Genomic DNA, 13285 nt, shown 5'->3' on the forward strand with positions numbered 1-13285 from the left:
CCTACTCCGAGATCAGGTAGTCCTAGTGCGAACGGATAACCAGGTGGCCATGTATTATGTGAACAAGCAAGGTAGGACGGGCTCTTGGTCCCTCTGCCAGGAAGCTCTGCGTCTTTGGGAATGGGCGATCTCCCAGAACATCTTCCTACAGGCTGTCAATATCCAGGGAGAACAGAACTGCTTGGCAGACAAACTCAGTCGGCTTCTCCAGCCGCACGAGTGGTCACTCAACTCCAGAGTCCTGCGTGAGGTCTTCCATCGCTGGGGGACTCCACAGGTGGATCTGTTTGCCTCTCCGGACACTCGCAAACTACCCCTTTATTGTTCTCGGATGTATTCCCCCGGACCGTCTAGAAGCGGACGCCTTTCTTCTCGACTGGGGAGGGAGGTTCCTTTATGCGTTTCCTCCGTTTCCCCTGATCTTGAGAACGTTGGTTCGTCTCAAATCTTCCAGAGCCACTATGATTCTCATTGCGCCTCGGTGGCCTCGTCAACACTGGTTCTCCCTGCTTCTTCAACTCAGTGTCAGGGAGCCTCTGCTTCTGCCTGTGTTTCCCTCTCTGCTATCGCAGAGTCGAGGTTCGCTGTTGCATCCCAATCTTTCAGTCGTTACATCTGACCGCTTGGTTCCTTGCCCCTTGACTATCGGTCCCGGTTTCTCCTTCGGTGAGGGGAGTTTTGGAGGCCTTGCATAAGGTCTCGACCCAGGCTTTGTTATTCCCAGAAATGGACCAGGTTTTCCTCCTGGTGTTCCTCACGTCATCTGGATCCGGATTCGGTCCCGGTGTCTTCGGTACTGGACTATTTGTTACATCTGTCTAATTCCGGCCTGAAGACGACATCTGTTCGAGTACATCTCAGTGCCATTTCTGCCTTCCATCGGCACTTGGACGGACGTTCTCTTTCGCTTCATCCTCTGGTGACACGTTTCATGAAGGATCTAATCAATGTTTGTCCCCCTCTGAAGCCTCCTCCCGTCGTTTGGGATTTGAATGTTGTCTTAGCTCAACTGATGAAACCTCCCTTTGAGCCTATCGACAAGTCTCTTCTTAAATTTCTCACTTGGAAGGTGGTTTTTCTTATTGCCCTCACATCTGCTCGACGGATTAGTGAGCTACAAGCTTTGATTGCGGACCCGCCTTTTACTGTGTTTCATCATGATAAGGTGGTTCTCCGCACCCATCCTAAATTTTTACCTAAAGTTGGTGTCTGATTTCCACCTCAATCAGTCCATTGTCCTTCCTGTGTTCTTTCCTAAGCCCCACTCCCATCCTGGCGAGACGGACGCTCCACACGCTTGACTGTAAGAGGGCGTTGGCTTTTTATCTCCAACGTACCAGGTCTCAGAGGAAGGTTCCCCAATTGTTTTTGTCCTTTGATCCTAATCGTTAGGACATCCTGTTTCCAAGCGCACCTTGTCCAACTGGTTGGCTGCTTGTATTTCTTTTTGCTACGCTCAGGCTGGTCTTACGCTCCCGGGTCGAGTCACGGGGCATAAGGTCCGGGCGATGGCAACTTCGGTTGCTTTCCTCCGATCTACTCCGATGGAGGACATTTGTAAAGCTGCCACTTGGTCTTCGGTTCATACGTTCACCTCCCACTACTGTCTGGACGCGACGGCCGGTTTGGCCAGTCGGTGTTACGTAATCTGTTTTCCTAAATTGCCATCCTCCCACCTGCCCTTTTTTGGTTGGCTTGGAGGTCACCCACATGTGAGAATATGCTGCCTGCTTGTCCTGGGATAAAGCACAGTTACTTACCGTAACAGGTGTTATCCAGGGACAGCAGGCAGATATTCTCACAACCCGCCCGCCTCCCCAGGGATGGCTTCTTTGCTAGTTATGGAACTGAGGACCACGAGGTGGGATGTGCCCTCTAGTGGGCGAGAAGGCATGCACATGCGTGGTGCAGTGTAGCAAACTTGAAACTTCAATCAAGTTTGCTTGAAAAGCTGTCCGCGCTGGGGCTCCGTAGATGACGTCACCCACATGTGAGAATATCTGCCTGCTGTCCCTGGATAACACCTGTTATGGTAAGTAACTGTGCTTTCAGGTTATTCTTCCCAATGTGCATCACTTTGCATTTGTCCACATTAAATTTCATCTGCCATTTGGACACCCAGTCTTCCAGTTTCCTAAAGTCCACCTGCAATTTTTCACAATCCACATGTGTTTTTAACAACTTTGTACAATTTAGTGTCATCTGCAAATTTAATCATCTCACTCGTCGTTCTAATTTCCAGATCATTTATAAATAAGTTAAATAGCACCGGTCCCAATACAGACCCCTGCAGACCTCCATTGAGAAAAATGACCATTTAACCCTACCCTCTGTTTTCTATCTGATAACCAATTCCTAATCCACTATTGAACTTTGCTACCTATCATATGGCTTGCACCAGGATATCCCAAAGTGGTATAGAAATGCATTTAAGTGTGTGAATAAGCAGGTTCCACGTACTGGCTGATCAGTAAATTCTGCTCATAATTGTATTCACTTACCAAGACTGTGGGGAAGAATGACAAGTAATGATAGCTATGACCACTATCCCTTTCTAAGTGAATAATCTTTAAAAATTTGCTTTAATCCCTCTATTTGATAGATTTATGAAATAAGTGGAGGAGTAGCTTAATGGTTACAACAGAGGGATGAGAACATGTAGAGCCCATTTGAAATCTTGTGTGATTCCTTGTAACCTTGGACAAGTCACTTAATCTTCCAGATACAACTTAGATTATGAACCCACTAAGGATTATGGTCTCAGATACAACTTAGATTATGAACCCACTAAGGATAGATATCTTGAATGTAACTAGCTTTTCCCAGACATGAGCTAAATGTTAAAATATTAGTTTAGTTTCATGCTCACAAATGATGCTAAAGTAGTAGTAATAATAATAATAATAATAAATTATTGTTTTTCACATCTCCCTTTATGCTCAAGGCATGTAAGATAAACCCACAATCGATAAATGCATAAAATAAAAATGCACTTAGTAAATGACAGCAGATAAAGACCCAATGGTCCATCCAGTATGCCCAACCATACCCTCTCTTTAAATTACTGATTTAATTTAAATTGTCCTTTGTCCTAGCTATTTCTGGGCCAGAAACCCAAGCTTTGCCTGGTACTGTGCTTAGGTTCCATCTACTGAAGCCCCTGTCAAAGCTCATTCCAGCCCATCTAAACCATCCCAGCCGTTGAAGCCCTCCCCAACCCATCCTCAACCAAATGGCCATAGACGGACACAGACCGTGCAAGTCTGCCCAGTACTGGCCTTTGTTCTTCAATATATACCATTATTTTCTGATTAGAGATCCTCTGTGTTTATCCCATGCTTTTTTGAATTCTGTCACCATTTTTTTCTCCACTTCCCTTGGGAGTGCATTTCAGGTATCAACCACCGTAAAGAAGAATTTCCTAACATTACTCTTGAGTCTACCACCCCTCAACCTCAAATTATGTCCTCTAGTTTTACCAATTTCCTTTCTCTGGAAAATATTTTGTTCTACATCAATACCTTTCAAATATAGTAGTTGAACATCTGAATCATATCTCCCCTGTCCCTCCTTTCCTCTATTCTAGGGTATACATAGTCAGGGTTTCCAGTCTCTCCTCCTCCTGAATTTTGCAATTAAAAAGTTAAAGTCTGAGTTTTGTGGGTCAGAAAATATTACATATCTAATACAAGACATTAGCAGGAGTTACTTGGTAAAAGTAATTTGGTAAGAAAGAGATTGTGAGGTGTATATTCGCTCTTTACACTTTGCTAGTCTGTGCAAGAGAACTTGAGAGGATTCTATTAGGGGCTGATGTCATTAGAAAATGCCCTGTCATTCTCCCTCCTAATTTCATATTCCTTTACACTTTCTCCTTATCCCGGATGTTCATGTTTGAGTGAAAGTGGTACAGCACATTGTGATGTGAACAAATCCCTACTGCAATTTGCTCTGAGCATGAATTGCATTAAATCAAATATATTAAATAAGTATTTAAATAAAATAGCTGTTGTGATCAGGGTTTTGCAATGTTGATCTGATCACTCCATTTTGGTAGAAGATAGGTTACTGTACACAATAGGGTATGCAATGAGGATTCCTATAATTACATGGAAAATGCATCTTGCCACTTGCAAAATATATTCTGATCCACAAAACTCAGACTTTAACTTTTTAATTGCAAAAGTCAAGCTTGCATGAGTTGTTTGCAATTAGAACTGATTAAATATTGCAAATGCATGGAGTTAGATTCACTAAATGTTGCCCAACGTTAGGTGCTGGGATGATCTGCACTAAGCTAGCATTCTGGAGTGTCCTTTATAGAATACTAGCTTAGCATGCAATTTGCTCCCAACTTTGGACATTAGTATTTATGCCTGCGAAAAGCTAGTGTAAATGCTGATGCTCAACTGATGAAAATTATGAGGGGCCGCTGAAAAGTTTTTAGGTCAATCCAAAAAAATGGAAAATTGCTGGACTAAGAGCCAGATTTACCAACCTGCCCAATCCGGGCAAGTCCGGCGAATTCAGGAAATAAAAATATGCAGATGGGGGCGATCGGAGGAAGGCCTCATCTGCCAGCACGGATCGCTTTTCTGCGATCCCCACGCATACGCAGGCCATCTGAAGATGGTCTGCGCATGCGTGTCTGAGCCACAACCTTTTTTTTAAATCTTTTTTTCACTGGCACCGGGGAGCGCTATAGGGGGAGAGCCAGGCCGGGGACACTGAGGCAGGGTGGGGCGCATGGAGCCCGGGTACATGCTGACATCCTTCTCCAGCAGGTAGCTTAGGGTGGGTCAGCCAGTAGCATGCTGCAGCAGCCCGCAGGGCTGCTGCCAGCACCGATGCTCCCAGATCCCAGTGCCTTTGCAGAGCCATTTCCCTCATCAGTGATCCGGAGTTTTTAGCCCTGCAAGCTCGTGGTTTTAACCCGCTTTAAATCCGCGGGTTAAAACCACGTGCTCACAGGGCAGGGAAGGGCAGGAGAGATTCGGGAAGGGCAGGAGAAAACCGGGGAGCCGATGTGGTGATTCGGGGGGAGCAGGCAGGAGAGATCTGGGCAAAGCAGGGCAGCGAGCAGGGCACTTGCTGGGCTTCTAGAGTTGGAAAGACGTTTTCAACTGGTCCCCAGCAGTCACTTCTTCAGTTGATCGGCCAGCCCAGTCGGATGTGAAATTTTGTGTTGTGAATCACGTCCCTGCCTACTTTGCATGTGTTTCACCTCATTTGCATGCACGGATTTGAAGCAAATCGCAGGAGAGGTTGTGAATAGTGCAGGAGGGAAATCTGGTCGCAAAGGGGTCGCAAACCTATCGATACACGATCGGTTTGCTTTGTGAATCTAGCCCTAAGTGTATAGCCATCGATGGAGACTGCCCCAACTTTATTGATTGGGCCGAAAACATTTCAGCGGCCCCTCATAGCTGTGCAAATGCAGGTATTCTATAACATTGTGCCTAATTTCTGGGAATTACCCTGACTCACCCATGCCCCTCCCATGGCCATGCCCCCTTTGGAATTACTCCCTATGAAACTCCTAATTATTGCCAATTAAGTGCTTGTTAACCCGAATAATTTTTAGCACCTAATTGACTAATTAGTTTACACCTTGAATCTGAGACCCATGCCCAAGTTCAGGCAGCCTATTCAGGATAATTTATGGTATTAAGGTGCTATTTGTCACACGCAAAATATCTGCCCCATAAAAAAAAATGAAAAGACAAGGAGGGCCCCCCGACAAATGCAACACCCCCCCCTCCATGACCCACAAATAGCAGGAGGGATGCACACTCTCTCCTGCCACCACCCGATGCTGCCCTCCCCACCTGCACGAATATGTCAGGAGGGATGCCAACTCCCTCCTGCCACTAACCGAGTCATCCCTCCGACCGGCACGCAACTCACCCCCCTGGCCCACCCCCGACTGGCCCACCTTACCACCCCCGACCGGCCTGGCCCAACCCAGCCCAACACCTCCCCTGTACCTAAAAGTTGGGAGCAGAAGGGGTGCTCAGTTTCTCCTCCTTAGACCTCCAGTGCTGTCTTACAGACCAGGAGGAACTGTAAGGTCATCCTGCTTCTCCTGCATGACGCACCTCTCAACCTTTTTGACCATCTAGTACAGAGCATAACCTCCATCATTCTGCCTCTGTCTAATCTAATCTAAACCTTAAGTTTATATACCGCATCATCTCCATGAGAATGGAGCTCAACACGGTTTACAAGAACTTAAAATAGTGGGTAGAGAAGAAGAAAAAGGATTACACGAACTTATGTGTAGAAGGGGGGAGAGAAAGGGGGGAAGGATAGAGCTACAATTTGCTGAAAAGCCAGGTTTTCAGTTGTTTGCGGAATAACTGAAGGGAGCTCAGGTTCCGCAGCGGGGTGGTGAGGTCGTTCCAAAGACCTGTGATTTTGAAGAGAAGGGATTTTCCCAGTTTGCCTGAATAGTGGATGCCGCGTGGAGAGGGGAAGGCTAGTTTAAGCCTTTGGGCAGTTCTGGAGGAGTCGGGACTGGAGGAGTTGAAAGACAGTGGGATAAGAGGAGACAGGATTCCGTGAATGATCTTGAAAGCCAGGCAGGAACATTTGAAATGGATTCTGGAGATTATTGGGAGCCAATGAAGTTTGGCAAGGAGTGGGGAGGCATGGTCAGACTTGCGTTTTGAGAAGATCAGTTTGGCTGCAGTATTCTGGATTAGCTGGAGTCTTAGAATACTTTTTTTTGATAGATTTAAGTAGATGGAGTTGCAGTAATCTAGTTTGGAGAGGATGATGGATTGGACAAGGATGACAAAGTGTTGTTGGCTGAAGTAGGATCTAGCTTTCCTCAGCATGTGAAGGCTGAAAAAGCATGATTTTGCCAAGGAGTTGAGGTGGTCATTGAGGGAGAGAGAGGAATCGATAGTGATACCAAGGACCTTGCATGAGAACTCGAGCTGTAGTGTATCGCCTGTGGGTAGTGTGAAAAGTGTGGGCAGGTGTTCGAATTTTGGGCCGAGCCAGAGTAGTTTTGTTTTAGATTTGTTTAGTTTCATCTGTACCGAGAGGGACCAGGCACGGAGTCTCATTATGCAAGCTGTAATGTTTTCGTGGAGGTTGGTGAGGTTCTGGTCAGTCTCAAGGAGGACAAGGATGTCATCTGCATAAGTGTAGATTGTTTCCAGGGGGGATAGTTGAAAGAGTTTCAGGGAGGACATGTAGATGTTAAAGAGAATAGGGGAAAGGGGTGATCCTTGAGGGACACCGCAAGATGGAGTCCAAGGAGTGGACATGGTGCCATTTGTGTTGACGGTGTAGGAACGGGAGCGTAAGAAGTTTGAGAACCACATTAGGACGGTGGAGTCGATTCCAATCTTGGAAAGTTGTTAAAGTAGTATGTCGTGATGGACGACATCAAAAGCAGCGGAAAGATCGAATTGTAGTAGGACAGCGAATTTGTTACCGTGAGTGTAGTTGTTGTACCTTTGAAATTAGGGAAACTAGGAGGGATTCAGTGCTAAAACAGGGTCTGAAGCCATGTTGGTAGGGGTGAAGAATGGAGAATCTCTCGAGATAGGAGGAGAGCTGGGTAGCAACTATGGTTTCTAGAAGTTTGGTAAGTAGAGGGATATTTGCTATGGGATGGTAGTTTGATGGTAGGGAGGGGTCGAGATCGGCTTTTTTCAGAATAGGTGACAAGGCAATGTGGCCCATTTTTGTGGAGAACAAGCCTGATAGTAGAGCAGAGTTAATGAGTCTCGTAAGGGAGGAGATGGCCTGTGCAGGAATGTTTTCATAAAGGTGGGATGGGAAAGGATCTAAGATGCATTTGCAGGATTTCAGTCTGAGGCAGAGTTTAGAGATCTGGGGTTCAGATATGGGTTCAAATGTCATCCAGGATCTATCCGCTGGGATAGGGTTTGAGTCATTGGGAGGAAGAGAATTGTAAGAGACTGCTGAGGGGAAAGAGCTCCTTATGGTGGAAATCTTTTCATTGAAAAATTTGGCTAAGTCGTTTGCGGAAGGAGGGGAGAGATGGAGTCGTTTTTTGAGGTTAAGTTTCGCCAGATATAGAACAGAGTACTATTTTGATTTTTTGATCTGGTGATTTTATCTCCATAGAAATTCTTTCTTGCTTTTTTTAGTATTGTGTTATAGCACTTGATGTTGTCTCGCCAGGATTGTTTGTCTGAGGGGGATTTTGATTTTTTCCATTTCCGTTCCAGGGCTCGACAATTCTGTTTTATTTCCCTGTGATATGGAAGGTACCAGGGGGCTTTGTGGGAGTGGGAGATAGATTTTGTAGATAAAGGGGCCAGAGCGTGGTAGGTAGTCCCAGAAAGGGTAATCCAATTATGCCAGTTGGACTCTGGGTCTGTGTGTTTAGAAGGGGGAAGTTGGTTAAGAAATTGGGTCCAGAACAATTTGCTCGTGATTTTTTTGCGGTAGGTGATAGATTTTGTGGGCCGGGGTGGAGTACCTAGATGAGACATAAGATGGGGAGGCAGAAAGAGCCTAGAAGGTGGTCAGACCACGGGACAAGGTCCCAGCGGGCCTCTTCGGCAGAAGTTTTGTGCTCAGTCAGGTCGAGGAAGCTGATGATGTCTAGTTTATGTCCTTTATCATGGGTAGGTGTGGGTGGAGGAGTGGTGAAGCCAAGGGAGGTGAGGAAGTCTTTGAATTCAGTTGTGTCCATGCTGGTGTTATCGTCAAGGTGGAGGTTAATATCTCCTATGATCAGTAGTCTCTGGAATTTTAGGAAGACTCTTGTTATAGTCTCTAGGAAAAGTTCAGAGGATTTATTCCAGGGGATAGGAGGGCGGTAGAGAAGCAAGATGCCTAGTGGGTGGGGTTGGAGTTCGTCTTTAACTGAAGCTAGTAAGAATTCTAGAGAGGTATGGCTGCCCTCTCCCCTTCCCATTGGAGATCGTCTCCATCATTTTTACCATCACTGGGAGATGATTACATCAGACCTCTGGTTGCTGTCTATCCTCAAGGAAGGATACTCTCTTTGTTTCCTCCAGATTCCACCAGATCTTCCTCCAAGAGAGTATCCTTCCAATCCATCCCAGACTGCCCTTCTTCTTCAGGAAGCTCAAGCTCTGCTTCGTCTCCGTGTCATCAAGGAAGTTCCCTTGGAACATCAGAACAGAGGGTTTTACTCCAGTTACTTCCTGGTTCCGAAGAAGACGTGTGATCTGCGCCCCATCTTGGATCTCAGAACACTCAACAAATTTTTAGTCAAAGAAAAATTCCACATGTTGTCTCTGGCATCCTTATATCCCTTTCTAGATCAGAACGATTGGTTATGTTCTCTAGATCTCAAGGAGGCTTACACTCACATTCCCATTCATCCAGCCTCTTGACAGTGCCTCAGATTTCCAATACAGAATGATACCCTTTGGCCTGGCTTCCCGTATCTGGACGACTGGCTCATCAAAGCTTCATCATCTCCAACAAACTATTTGGACCCAACAGACTATTTGGATGCTTGAAAATTTGGGGTTTGAAGTCAACTTCCCCAAGTCCCAGCTACAACCCACTCAAAGTCCAGTTCATTGGACACTATCCAACTCAGAGCATTCCTTCCTCAGCAACGTCAGGATGCTCTCCTTCGTCTCTGTCACAAAGTGTCTTCACTGCCGACAATTACAGCAAGACACATGATGGTTCTACTAGGTCACATGGCGTCTACCGTTCAAGTGACACTTTTTGCCAGACTTCACCTCAGAATTCCTCAATGGACCCTGGCATCTCAGTGAGCATAGGCTTGCAACCCACTCTCTCAACACATCAAAGTGACTCCTTCATTGAGACAGTCTCTCCACTGGTGGATGCTCTCTTCCAATCTCTCCAGAGGTTTATTATTTCAAACACCCCCTCATCAGAAGGTCCTCATGACAGATGCCTCGACCTACGCTTGGGGGGGCTCATCTCAATGGTCTCCATACTCAAAGCCTGTGGTCCAGCATGGATCGTCAGTGTCACATCAATCTGTTGGAACTCAGAGCGATCTTCAATGCTCTCAAAGCTTTTCAGCATCTTCTTCACGACCGGGTAGTCCTTATTCAAACAGACAACCAAGTTTCCATGTATTATGTCAACAAACAGGGAGGAACTGGATCTCTCCCGCTTTGCCAGGAAGCTCTGAAGGTTTGAAATTGGGAAATCCTTCACAACATCTTCCTGAAAGCTGTCTACATTCAAGGAGAGAAAAACTGTCTGGTGGACAAATTGAGTCGTCTTCTGCAGCCTCACGAATGGACACTCAATTCCTCGCCTCTCCATCACATTTTTGTTTAGTGGGGAACTCCTCAGATAGATCTCTTTGCATCTCCCCACAACAACAAACTGCCTCAGTTTTGCTCCAGGATATACTCTCCTCACCGCCTCGAAACAGATCTAATCTAATCTTCATTTTATATACCGAATCTACTCCCTAAGGAGCTCGACTCGGTTTACAGTTTGTTAAAAAATGAAACATAACAAAGATTCCCAGTGCATTCAATACCCTTCAGATGCTTTCCTTCTGGAATGGACGACTTTGTTTCTCTATGTGTTCCCTCCTTTCCCTCTGATTCTCAAGACTCTTGTCAAACTCAAGCAGGAACATGCCACCATGATTCTGATAGCTCCTCGGGGCCCAGGCAACCTTGGTACTCCCTTCTACTTCAACAGCACCAGGAAGCCTTTGCTTCTACCAGTATTTCCCTCTCTGCTTACACATAGTCAAGGGTCTCTGTTTCATCCCAATGTGCAGTCTCTATACCTGACAGCTTGGTACCTCTCCACTTAACTGCCTCTCTACAGTTGTCTCAATCTGTACAGGACATTCTAGAGGCTTCCAGAAAGCCTGCCACTAGGCAATGTTACTATCAGAAACGGACTAGGTTTTCTGCTTGGTGTACCATTCATCTCAAGGAGCCACAATCTACCTCCTTGTCTGCAGTTTTGGATTACCTGTTGCACTTATCTCAATTAGGCCTAAAATCCACATCCCTTCGAGTCCATCTCAGTGCAATTGCTACTTTTCATCAGCCTGTCGAAAGGAAACCCCTATCTGCTCATCCTGTGGTTTCCAGATTTATGAAAGGTCTTTTCAATGTTAAACCACCTCTAAAACCGCCTCCAGTAGCTTGGGATCTCAATGTTGTTCTTGCTCAATTGATGAAGCCTCCTTTTGAACCTATGACTTCGGCTCATCTGAAATATTTCACTTGGAAAGTGGTTTTTCTCATTGCACTCACATCTGCTCGCAGGCTCGGAGGCTTCTTCTCCTGTCACTACTGTCAGGGTCTGCGCATGCTCCAGGATCGCTTTCTAGTGATCCTGGCTGAAGGTGGGGTGTGTGTCAAAAATCATCCCCATTTGCATGCAGGCCTTTTGTGAATTTGTCGGCTTGCATGCAATTGGGAACGGATCGGAGACGGACTCGGGACTAGTGAATCTAGCCCTTAATGACAAGGATAAACAAGCACTGCTCTGGTTCTCTGAGGTGCTGCAGCAAGTGAATGGTGATGTGTAAGATCAGAAAGATCCATCTGTTTGCTGATAGAAATCCTACCTCTTGAATCACTATTCTCTATTTGTATGTTGCCAAAATGTGCTCAGTTGTCCTTAAGCCAATATCATCCCCTTAGTGAAGGGTCTCCAAATTTTTCACCACGAGGGCCACATTGGGTACTTCAGCAGTTTTCAGCAGGTCGTAGAAAAAAAATATATAAATAAGTCTAGATATATGAGTTTTATTGAAAGCATAAATTTTTATAATTACAGAATATGTGAAATTTTTATAATTACAGAATATGTGAAATTAAATTATCATATATTAATGACGATGAACACTACCAGCAAATTCTCATATTTTCATCACAAATTATAATAAAACTATTAATGTGAATAATTGAACTGTCTTTTCTTTTTCCCATCCATGTTAAAACTATAAAAGAGAATAAAGTCATAAATAATTATGAAATCATTAAAATTATGAGAACTCCGTACAAGCAAATATGTGAATAAGTGAATACGCACCTTTAAATATAAATTTATGCAATTACAAATTAAGTATTACACTGCACTACTGCAAGGATTCTCATGGACAATTAACTGTAAAGACTAGTAATGAACTTCCAGATTCAATTTAAAGATTAGTCACAACGCCAGAGCTACCTACAGCGCCACGAATTGACACTTTCGATCAAGGCCAAACAAGTACAAAGAAATACTGCAAAGTATACAATTACAATTCAGTATTAAATAAAGTTGTGAATAATATTAATATTAACATAGGATGGAATATCAACAATTTTAATTAATGCATTTGAAATCTATCAACACCCCGTGGGGTTGGGTTTTTTTTTCGGATTCTCATTGGAAAATTAATTGGCGCATTTCCACACAATTCTTCTGCGAATAGGATAAAATCATATCATGGGCCGGACTTTGGAGACTCCTGCCTTAGTGAGAAGGAAAGCTGGTACCACACCCATGCTGCTCCATTAAGTAATTCAAAGAGGTTAGTGTAGTGTATTCATGATGATGGAAAACTATTTTCCATTTTATGAGTTTGCCCATTAGAGGCTCAATGATTGACTAATTATCATCTTATGCTTTATGTTCCTTGGCTTTGTTATGGATGAGGTACAGCTGCACAATGGCTTTATAGTTGCATTCCCTCCCCCTCTCTTTCACTCTCTCTCTCTCTTTCTTGTGGCTTGCTGTCCTAGCAGTCCCTACCTCAGAACCCAGAGTCTTCAAGGATTAATTAACTTGCACTCTGTTAAGTGGCCAGGATTGCTCATTCTTACAGTGACATTTTAGGGAGAGTCGTAATTGTTGCTGTTGAGAAGCCGGACATTCAGATCAGACCCAGTGCGTGGGGGGGGGGGATAAGCAGATGACGCATGGGGACATGGTGAGCTGAATCACCAGAAAGTATGTATAACTGTGTCCTCTGTAGAATCAGTATAGGATGCACTCTCTACCATGGAAAATTGACAGCTTTTGATGTTCCCATTTTTTAAAAATCTTGTTGGATGTGTTTTCTGCTCAGTGCATTGCTACTTCTACCACCATGAACCTACCGAAAAATGGGAGAGGGGGAGAAACTATACGTATCCCGCTCAGAATTCAATACTAGCACCATACTGGTACCATATGAATGGCTAAAGAAAGAAAAAGGAATTGGCTCACAATAAAAATTTTCCCAGAAGGAAAAGATTGAAAGGAAAAAGTTTAATTGAAAATAAATCTTTTTTAATAATATTATTATTAAACAGGCCTCTAATACAAAAGCCCTTAA

At 44.6% G+C, this 13285-nt stretch overlaps 1 protein-coding gene across 1 annotated transcript in view; it reads left to right on the top strand.

The window, feature by feature from the left end:
* The window catches only part of CHRNA4 (cholinergic receptor nicotinic alpha 4 subunit), a 105099-nt gene that overhangs the window by 8324 nt on the left and 83490 nt on the right, over positions 1 to 13285 (top strand). The window lies entirely within an intron of this gene.

The sequence above is a fragment of the Geotrypetes seraphini genome, chromosome 11 (genome assembly GCF_902459505.1).
Source record: "Geotrypetes seraphini chromosome 11, aGeoSer1.1, whole genome shotgun sequence".
NCBI classification, from domain to species: Eukaryota; Metazoa; Chordata; class Amphibia; order Gymnophiona; family Dermophiidae; genus Geotrypetes; species Geotrypetes seraphini.